At 46.1% G+C, this 9,014-nt stretch overlaps 1 pseudogene; it reads left to right on the top strand.

Moving 5' to 3' along the window:
- Positions 1-4,368: 4,368 nt before the first annotated feature.
- On the top strand, positions 4,369-4,766 carry LOC130045472 (40S ribosomal protein S15-like; annotated as a pseudogene).
- Positions 4,767-9,014: the final 4,248 nt, after the last annotated feature.

Raw genomic sequence — 9,014 nt, 5'->3', positions numbered from 1 at the left:
AATTAAGCACTTCCCTTGTAGGTGGTCAAAACTCTTTCAATCCTTAGAACAACATATTTTTTCCCACCACTGCCAAAAATGATCCCTGAGCACAGAGACAGGAGTAAATCAGGAGCATTACCAGATGTGGCTCAACACACACACACACACACACACACACACACAGACACACACACACACAAAATGGTAAGTGGGAATTGGTTTCCTACTCTTCCTTTTGAAAGCAGCATCCTTGATCATTCTGATTACACTCAATCTGGCCACTCCTTTCATTCATTTCTTTGGCTTGCAGATACATGGCCATGCAATAAAACGGAAGTGTTAGGTAAAGGAGAGTTTCCAGGCTGGCCAAGCATTGAATGGGCCGCTAACCCCCTCTGCCTAATATCTGCTCTCCAAAGTCCTAGGGTACCCTATGAAACACTAAACTCCAATGACTTCAGTTAGAAGAAAATATGGACAGAAGAAAACACAGCTAATTGGGTATTTATCATCATTCTGTCTTAATATTTTCCTTCCCACCCCCTTTTATTAAATATCTGATTCTCCTTTAATCAGATATTTAAAGTTGTTAATAGTTCTGAAGCCAGTGATGACTACAAACAGCAAAACAAACCAGTGTTTCCTTCACAAAGTGAGAGAGACATGATCTAGCAGCAAATGATGATGAAAGAAACCAGCAAGCCTGAAAGCAACTCGATAACTCCATGAAAATTACCATGCCTGGACCTTAAACCATTGCCTCCACAGATGTAAACAAAGGTTTTTGCTGTTAGCCTTTCAATAATAAAGTCAGATGGTTAGGGGTAGTCTGGAAAGGGTCTGCCTGGTGTTGAGTCCCATACATACTGTGTATTCTTGTCAAGTCACTTATCCTCTGAGACAGGTTGAACCATACCCACACCACAGGGTCCAGTCCTGCTTCCTGAAACTTTCTAATGTTTGCTGATAATGGCAAAATGTTTGCAGTGTGATTAAAGTGGGGCCTTTGAGAAGGGGAGATTGTCCTGGCTTAACTGGGGAGGTCCTAAATACTATATCATGGGTTCTTAGAGAGGCACAGACAGCCACATTCTCATTCCATGCTTTTTGAACACAGACCCTGGTATTCTGCTCTACACAAATCCCAGTAATTTGAACTCTATAGTCAAGTCTCACTTTGCACTTGGTGGCACGAATTATTTAACCTACTCAGTTACTGAGTGTTAAAGAGTATTAAGTGAGGACAAAAAGCTTAGTGCCTTACCTCCCCAGCACAGAGCTGGCACAAAAATAGACTCTTCCTTCTGGTTCACTCAAAGAAGAAACAGGAGGGGTTTCTCTGATCACCAGCTCTACTTTCCTCCACCAGGATACCAATGAAATGAGAAGAATGATATGTTGCTTGGTTACAGAGTGCTGCTCAGGCCCTAACATCATCCTTAGAAAGGAACCACTCTTAAGGGCCTGTCGTCAGGTCTTTAACCCTCACTGAATATTCATGGATTGAGTACCTACTGTATGCTGTGCCAGTCACTCCCCACCTTCCTGCCCCTCTGAAATTTTGTTTCTTTGCTTTAGTTTTGGGCCACACCCAATGATACTCAGGACTTACTCCTGGCTCTGTGCTCAAAGATAACTCCTGGTGATGAACAGGGGACTAAATTCAGTACCGGGATTGAACCTGTGTCAGATGCATGCAGGGCAACTGCCTTACCCCTATACTATCTCTTTAGCTCTGTGAATTAATTTTTTTAGTGTAGAACAATGAGATACTAGTGCAGTTGCCAACTACCCCCAAAATGTTTTGCACAGATTAGAGAAACTTGCCCCTCCTGGACAGACTAGCCCTGCTGGCACACAGCTTGGCAATCAGGAAGCCCCTTTGTGCAAAGAAAAAAAAAGTGCTCCTTTATGTGAGTGGGCACAGCTTATGCCAGGCATGGGGCTTGGGCAGCAGAGGGAGGACTGGATTTGGTCCCTATGTGCCACCCGTCCAGGTAGCCTGGCCATGCACTGGGGCCCTACCAGATGCCCAGGCCCTATGTCTTGTATATTTTTTTAAAGCTAAAGTGCTCAGCTCAAACACCTCTTCTTTCCTTTCAAATCTGTGGCAAATGACCTTCCTTTCATGAAACAAAAAGGATCATGGGCAGAAGCAGCGATTGATTTTAACTCTGGTAAAATGTTCTTAGCAGAACTAGGAAGTTTGTGTCAGTTCTCTCTGCTTTGGACTTGATCTGGTCCCTAAAATTCAAAACCCTGTTAGAAGGTAGGGTGTGGTAAGACAGTGGGGTTGTTGTAAAGAAACCAGAGGTACTGATACTTTGTTCAAGCAAAGCAAGAGTCACCCCCATATCTGGGCAGGTACTAGACCAATAGCAATGTCCCTGAGCAGCTGCCATTCGCCTGGATGCTGTTTCTTAGAACTGCCAGGTTGCTATGGTTATCACCATCCCTACACAATTATCTAGGTGGATGCTGTCATGGTGACACATGAGCCCATGTCATGTAGCTATTCCAAAAAGAAAGATTTTCATTTCTGAGAAACGCACTTGGTAGCAATCCACACACCATTGTCTGCCTGCACGTGCACACACATGCTGAGGATAAATGGGCCCACCATGGCAGAACCCATGTCCGCACAGTCTAATGGGCCTCCTGTGAAGCCTGCATGGCTCCAGAGGGCAATCTGAACTTTCTTTGCCAAAATGTTTTTCAGTTACTAGAAGCAGGTTTGTGTTTTGTTTTGTTTTGTTTTGTTTCTCAGTGAAAGAGGAGTCTGTTGGCTCAGTCCTGAGAAGTGAGTGTTTGTGTCATGTTCATCATGAACCAGGGCCCCTGTGATGACACTGGCCCTGCCATCTTCCATACCCCACAAACCCTGCTTCCCCTGTGATGCTTGAGCATACAGTCTCTCTCTTGTTCAGACTCCCGTGGTCAGTCGGCTGCCGAAGTTGAATCCACCAGAAAAATAGAGAATTCTCTTTCTTAACAGTTTGAACAAATCCCAGTTCTATGCTGGGGTCTTGTTGGGGAACAGTGTTTCCCCAATGTGCCCGGACACATTGTGCACCAGGTTCGGGCAGATGTGGGGCACAGGATGACAGGCACACAGAGAAACCACTATAGGAAAAACAGTCCATGGCCATTCACTTTATTGCCAAATACACACATATTTTATAAAAGGTCTCAGCTTAAGAGGATGGCCCAAGCACATAAAGTTTAGCATAACTCACCTATCACCTTTTCAACTCTGCTCTGCCCCTGGCCCAATCCCATGTGCTCAGCCACATGTGCACAAGCAGCACATGGGATCGGACAGCATATGTGCGCCCTCCCTTTGTTCAAGGTGGCTTTTATAGAATTTTTCCAACCTGTTCCCACATGGGGCTTCTATCTAATTAAAAGTCCACTGCTACCTAGATGTTCACTGTTATCAATAGCCAGAATCTGGAAACAACCTGAGTGCCCAAAAACAGATGACTGATTAAAGAAACTTTGGTACATCTACACAGTGGAATACTACGCAGCTGTTAGGAGAGATGAAGTCATGAAATTTGCTTTAAAGTACATGAAGAGTATCATGCTAAGTGAAATGAGTTAGAAAGAGAGGGATAGACATAGAAGGACTGCACTCATTTGTGGAATATAAAATAACGTAATATGAGATGGACACCCAAGGACAGTAGACACAAGGGCCAGGAATATTGCCCCATAGTTGGAAACCTACCTCATGAGCTGGGGCAGAAGGCAGCTGGAATAAAGAAAGGATCACTAAGTCAATGATGGTTGGAGGATTTGTTCAGAATAATCGATGTGTGCTGAAAGTAGATAAAGAACTAAACATGATAACCTCTCAGTATCTGTATTGCAGACCATAATGCCCCCAAATAGGAAGAAAGTATGGGGGAAATTGTCTGCCATAGAGGCAGGGGGAGGGTGGAAAAGGGGGAAGTATGTTGGGGACATTGGTGGTGGAAAATGTACACTGGTGGAAGGATGACTGAAACTCAAACATGAAAGCTTGTAACTATCTCACAGTGATTCAATAAAAAATATAAAAAAATAAATTTAAAAAAATGTCCATTGCTAGGGAGGTTGCCAAGGGGAGTAGAAATGGGGGTGATTGATGGTCCCAGTCTTGTCTAGGTCTATTGCTAGCCAGGTGAAAGTCTTATCAGGCCTTAGTTCCTGTTTTCTGCAAAGTTGGCTCTTTACAACTCAGGGCTACTGATATTATTTCCCAGGAAATTCATTGCCATTGCCTGGGGGTGAGGGTGAAGGGCTGCCCTACCTGCCTGCCTACATCCATAAGGCTCAAGGAAAACCATCCCAGAGAAAGGGACAGTCAAAAGTAATTTTCCACTTTTCCGAAGAGCCAACGAGATGGCGGAAGTAGAGCAGAAGAAGAAGCGGACCTTCCGCAAGTTCACTTACCCATGGTGTGGACCTCGACCAGTTGCTGGACAAGTCCTATGAGCAGCTGATGCAGCTCTACAGTGCCTAGCAGCGTTAGCGCCTCAACCGTGGCCTGTGCCGAAAGCAGCATTTGCTAGCCAAGAAGGAGGCACTGCCTATGGAGAAGCCCGAGGTTATGAAGACGCACCTGCGGGACATGATCATCCTTCCTGAGATGGTGGGCAGCATGGTGGATGTTTACAACGGCAAGACCTTCAACCAGGTGGAGATCAAGCCCGAGATGATCGGCCACTACCTGGGTGAATTCTCCATCACGGCCTGGCATCGGGGCCACCCACTCCTCCCGTTTCCTCCCCCTCAAGTAAAGAATGAGTAAAACCACCAAAAAAAAAAAGTAATTTTCCTCCCAGAAGCCCACTCTCGGCCAGTCCGTGCATGGAGGGGTATGGGGGCACGGGATACACCCCATCCTGGCGCCCCTGGCCAGTGGTCTCTCAGTCGGCACACCTGAGAGCTTCCACCTCATCGGCACATGCCAGTGAACAGGAAAATCAATATGTAAAGAACCAGACAGAAATGCTGGCTGAAAAAGATGAGCCTTGCTAGGTTTAGAAAATAAAAATGTTCTAAACAGATAAACAGTAAGCAAAGTGCTTTGATTTGTACTGTTTTCCAGCCCATAAAACCCTAATATCCACCGGCGTTTCATTAAGAGCTTCCATGCCACTCGGCACGCCTGCTGCGGCTGGAACAGATTACCGCAGCCACGATATCCGGCTGCAGACCCAATCTTTGCGATGTTTTACATGGGTGCTAAATGGGGGAGAAGTCTGATCAATCATGAACAGAGCATGAGTTTCGGGGAAAAGTAAATGCCGGAGTTAAATGAATAGTATCTATCATTCTACACTGTGGTTCTTCCAGTCAATCAAAAAAAAAAAATGTAAGCAGACAAAGAGCAATTATTGGAATGAAGACAAAAGCCCAGGCTGATCCTCCAGGTTTCAGAAATAAGGAGGGTTTGTATATTAAATAATGTCAGTGAAATACATATTCAAATTATGTTCAAATAAATGGTTCTTTTGGACTTTTAGACTTTTTGTAACACCCAGACCATATAATCCCCCAGCATATGCCAAGGCTTTGGGTGTCCTGCAATGTCCACCCCTTCCGCCCCCAAGCCCCCCCCCCATCACAGTGGCCCCCAAGGAAGCTTCCTGAATGAAGTTTCAGCCAGAGGTGGAGGTGCTAGGAAGGATTCTTTTCCGTTGGTGGTTTCCAGTCTGTGGCTGCAAGAAAGAGGGCAGAAATGACCTGGAAAATAGCAACTCTGATTAATACAGGGTGGTGACACCAAGAGCCCTGGGACAAATGATCAAATCACGCTGAGCCTCATCCCTTTATCTGTGAAATGGAACAATACCCACCCCATCCCCGCCCAAGTCCCGCACTCTCTTAGACATTCATCCACTCCTATTTGATGGAGATTTACTAACAGTGTGTTATATTACCTTTCTGAGCTCACAGAAGGTCAGTGAGAGCCTGCTGAGCTCATTCTAAAACAGTCTAGAGTTCTTTAACAGCACCCAGAAGGCATCTGTGAGCCAGAATGAGTAGGAAGGAGGGAATCTCTAAATGTGTTTTGAAGACTAAGAGGGGAGGAGCAGATTGGAGGCAATCAATACCACCAGGAAAGGGAAAGAGCATGACCCCAGAGAAGTATGAAGAGCACCTCTTTTCTTACTAGACTAACACGGTCATGTAACAGTCTAGAAGTCTCAGGTGTACAACACTGAAAAGCAGCATGTGTATGGTTTCCATTCAGCACATTTCCGAAAGCTCATCTTTCCTTCATCACACAATTCATCCTTTTGTTTCAATTTACCCCACTCCAGCCCCCTGCCTTTCCCCTTCTCTTCTGGTAACCACTAGTTTTTTTTCATCCAAAAACTTACTTTTGTTTTATTTAGCTCATCTGTTTAGTTTCTCTCCTCACCATGTATGAGTGAAATCATATGGTGTTTGTCATTCCCCATCTGGCTTATTTCATCAAACATGATGCTCTCCAGGTCCATCATGTTGTTACAAATGGCAGCCTCTCTCCTGCTCACTTGCTCTGGAATCACAGAGTAGAATTCTCTATCTAAATGCCACATATTTTTGCTTGGCCACATCCCTGGTATCACACAGAGAGAGGAGGAGCACCTGGAGAGGAGAGAGCTCCCCAGAGTTCTCAGTTCTTAATCTAAACCATTGAAGGCTTTCTATCAGGTAGGCAGCCTGCTTCAGCATGTTTTCGGAAGGGTTGAAGAAGCTTTCTCCAGCAAATGGAGGCAGCTGCTGAAGTTGGAGGGAGCAAAGCTGGAGAGATAGTGCAGTGGGCAGGTCACTTGTCTTATACACAGCTGACCCAGGTTTCATTCCTGGCATCACAAATGGTGCCCCAAGCTCTGCTAGGAGTGATCCCTGAATACAGAGGTAGAAGTAAACCCTGAGTACCACCAAGTGTGGGAGGAAGAAGGAGAGAAAGGAAGAAAGAGAGAAGGAAAGACAAGGACGGGAGAGAGGGAGGGAGGGAGGAAGGGAGGGAGGGAGGGAGGGAGGGAGGGAAAGGAAAGAAGAAAAGGAGAAGGCTGGATCTTGGGGTGAGGGAGCAGATTCATGAAGTTGACCCCAACACTTGATAGACTAGGAGAAAAAAAGAGAAAAGAGTCAAGAAAAGCCCTCAGGCTGAGGACATGCCTCAGTGACCATGCTCATGTCTCATGACATCACCTTCAGAAGGCCCTGAGTTCTCTCCCCACCATGGTCCAAAAGAACTTGGTTACACACAACCCCTACTCTGCCTCCTGCACATCACTGCCTAGTAAATTTCCAAGCAACTGTTTGTATGGCAGCTTTAACTGACTCATTCTCCTGGTGTAGGGTTTCCCCAGACACCACTAGAATTCCTTTGCTCAGCCTCCCCCACCCACTTGCCACTCCAAACCAACCTGGCATCCATCTGATTGCTTCCTAACAAAGACCCCAAGATCCACCGGCCTTCTCCAGGCCTTTATTCAGACTGGGGTCCCCTCCCAGAGCCCCACCCTTCCTCCTCCCCTGACCACTGCAAATTCAAACCAGAGAACCACAGTGGGGGAGGCAAGACCAAGGGAAGAAGAGAGCAACACTCTCTGTTAGTTAAAACCAGTTTAATTCTTTAACATTCTGGCAATTCCCAGAGTCTGTGGCTGAAGAAGTTGCAAGACGTAAACTGGAATACACCAGCACTTCTCAGTCTTTTTCTTACTTTGGCCCCTTTCAACCTTGCTTTCTTCCTGCGTCCCTCGTCCTGCCTATCCTAGTCTCATGCTAAACCACCCCTCCCCCGCCCCCACAAAATTTTCACCTGTGACTGGAATATTCTGGGAGCATGTGAGAAGTGGGAGGGGGGCTTTATTTTCCCTGGAGAAACTTTGTTCTACAGTACAGATGAATGGACTAATAAGATAGGTCTCAATAAACCCTTCCAGGACATCCCTAGTTTTGATTTTGAAACACATTTTCAAAGCATGAGTGGATTATGATTGTCAGAAGTGGAAAAAAAGTCATTTTCTTGCATATCTTAAGCTATAAAAACCAATGCTCCTATTCCCTCTACAAATGAACCCGCTTTAGTCTGTGCCTCTGGGAAATGAAGGCAATTGCTTTCCGCCTGGGAATTGCCAAGGCTTTCTCCTCCTGAGAATTATAAAGCATTACCTCGCACTCTGTTGGGAAGAAAGCACAAATTAAAGAGAAAACAATTAGCCCAATGTGCCCACAGCATCAGGGCAATGAGTTGGCTGTCCCCATTGCTTTTGAAATCTTATTTGTTATTTCTAGACTCAAAAGTTGCAAAAGTAAACAACGAATCCCCCATTGTTAGAGTTCAGTGACAAGATGCTCCCGGGTGGGTCCAGCCACAGGGACTTTGAAGACCACCTGGCCTCTATGCTGGAGCCTCTCCTAGATACCCTCAATGAGGGTCCTCTTCAGACAATTGAAATTTCAATCCCTTCAGCCACAAACGCTACAGAACTACCAGTGAGGGGGCTCTGAGTCCCTGCCCAGGGGTCTGCACACTTGGTGGGCACTCTGGAACAATGCAGCTCCTGGCCCTACGCTGGCTCTACTCACCCTCAGGGCCGACAGCCACCTGCACCTGCCCTGAGGTTACCTGGACTCTTCTTTTTCATTCACACATCTCCCCACCCCACCTCCCACACCCACTTTCTTTTCTTCTTGTAGTTATTTTCTAAAAAGATAGAACAGGAGAGAGAGAGAGAGAGAGAGAGAGAGAGAGAGAGAGAGAGAGAGAGAGAGAGAACAGTGGATAACATGCTTGCCTTGTGCTTGGCTGACTCCAGTTCTATCATCAGCACCTCATACGGTTCCCCAAGCACTGCTAGGAGTGATCCCTGAATACACCGCCCAAAGTGAGACCTGGGCACTGCAGGGTATGATCCCCAAGCCAAACCGAATAAGATTAAATGACTAGCATGACTAGAGAAATGGATCATCAAACTGAGGGTGTGCTTTGCCTGTTGGAGACCCTGGGTTTGATCCTCCAGCATGATATGGTCCCGTGC

This window comes from Sorex fumeus, unplaced genomic scaffold, assembly GCF_029834395.1.
Source record: "Sorex fumeus unplaced genomic scaffold, SorFum_2.1 ptg000007l, whole genome shotgun sequence".
Lineage (NCBI taxonomy): Eukaryota > Metazoa > Chordata > Mammalia > Eulipotyphla > Soricidae > Sorex > Sorex fumeus.
This window is presented reverse-complemented; position numbering and strand designations above follow the sequence as displayed.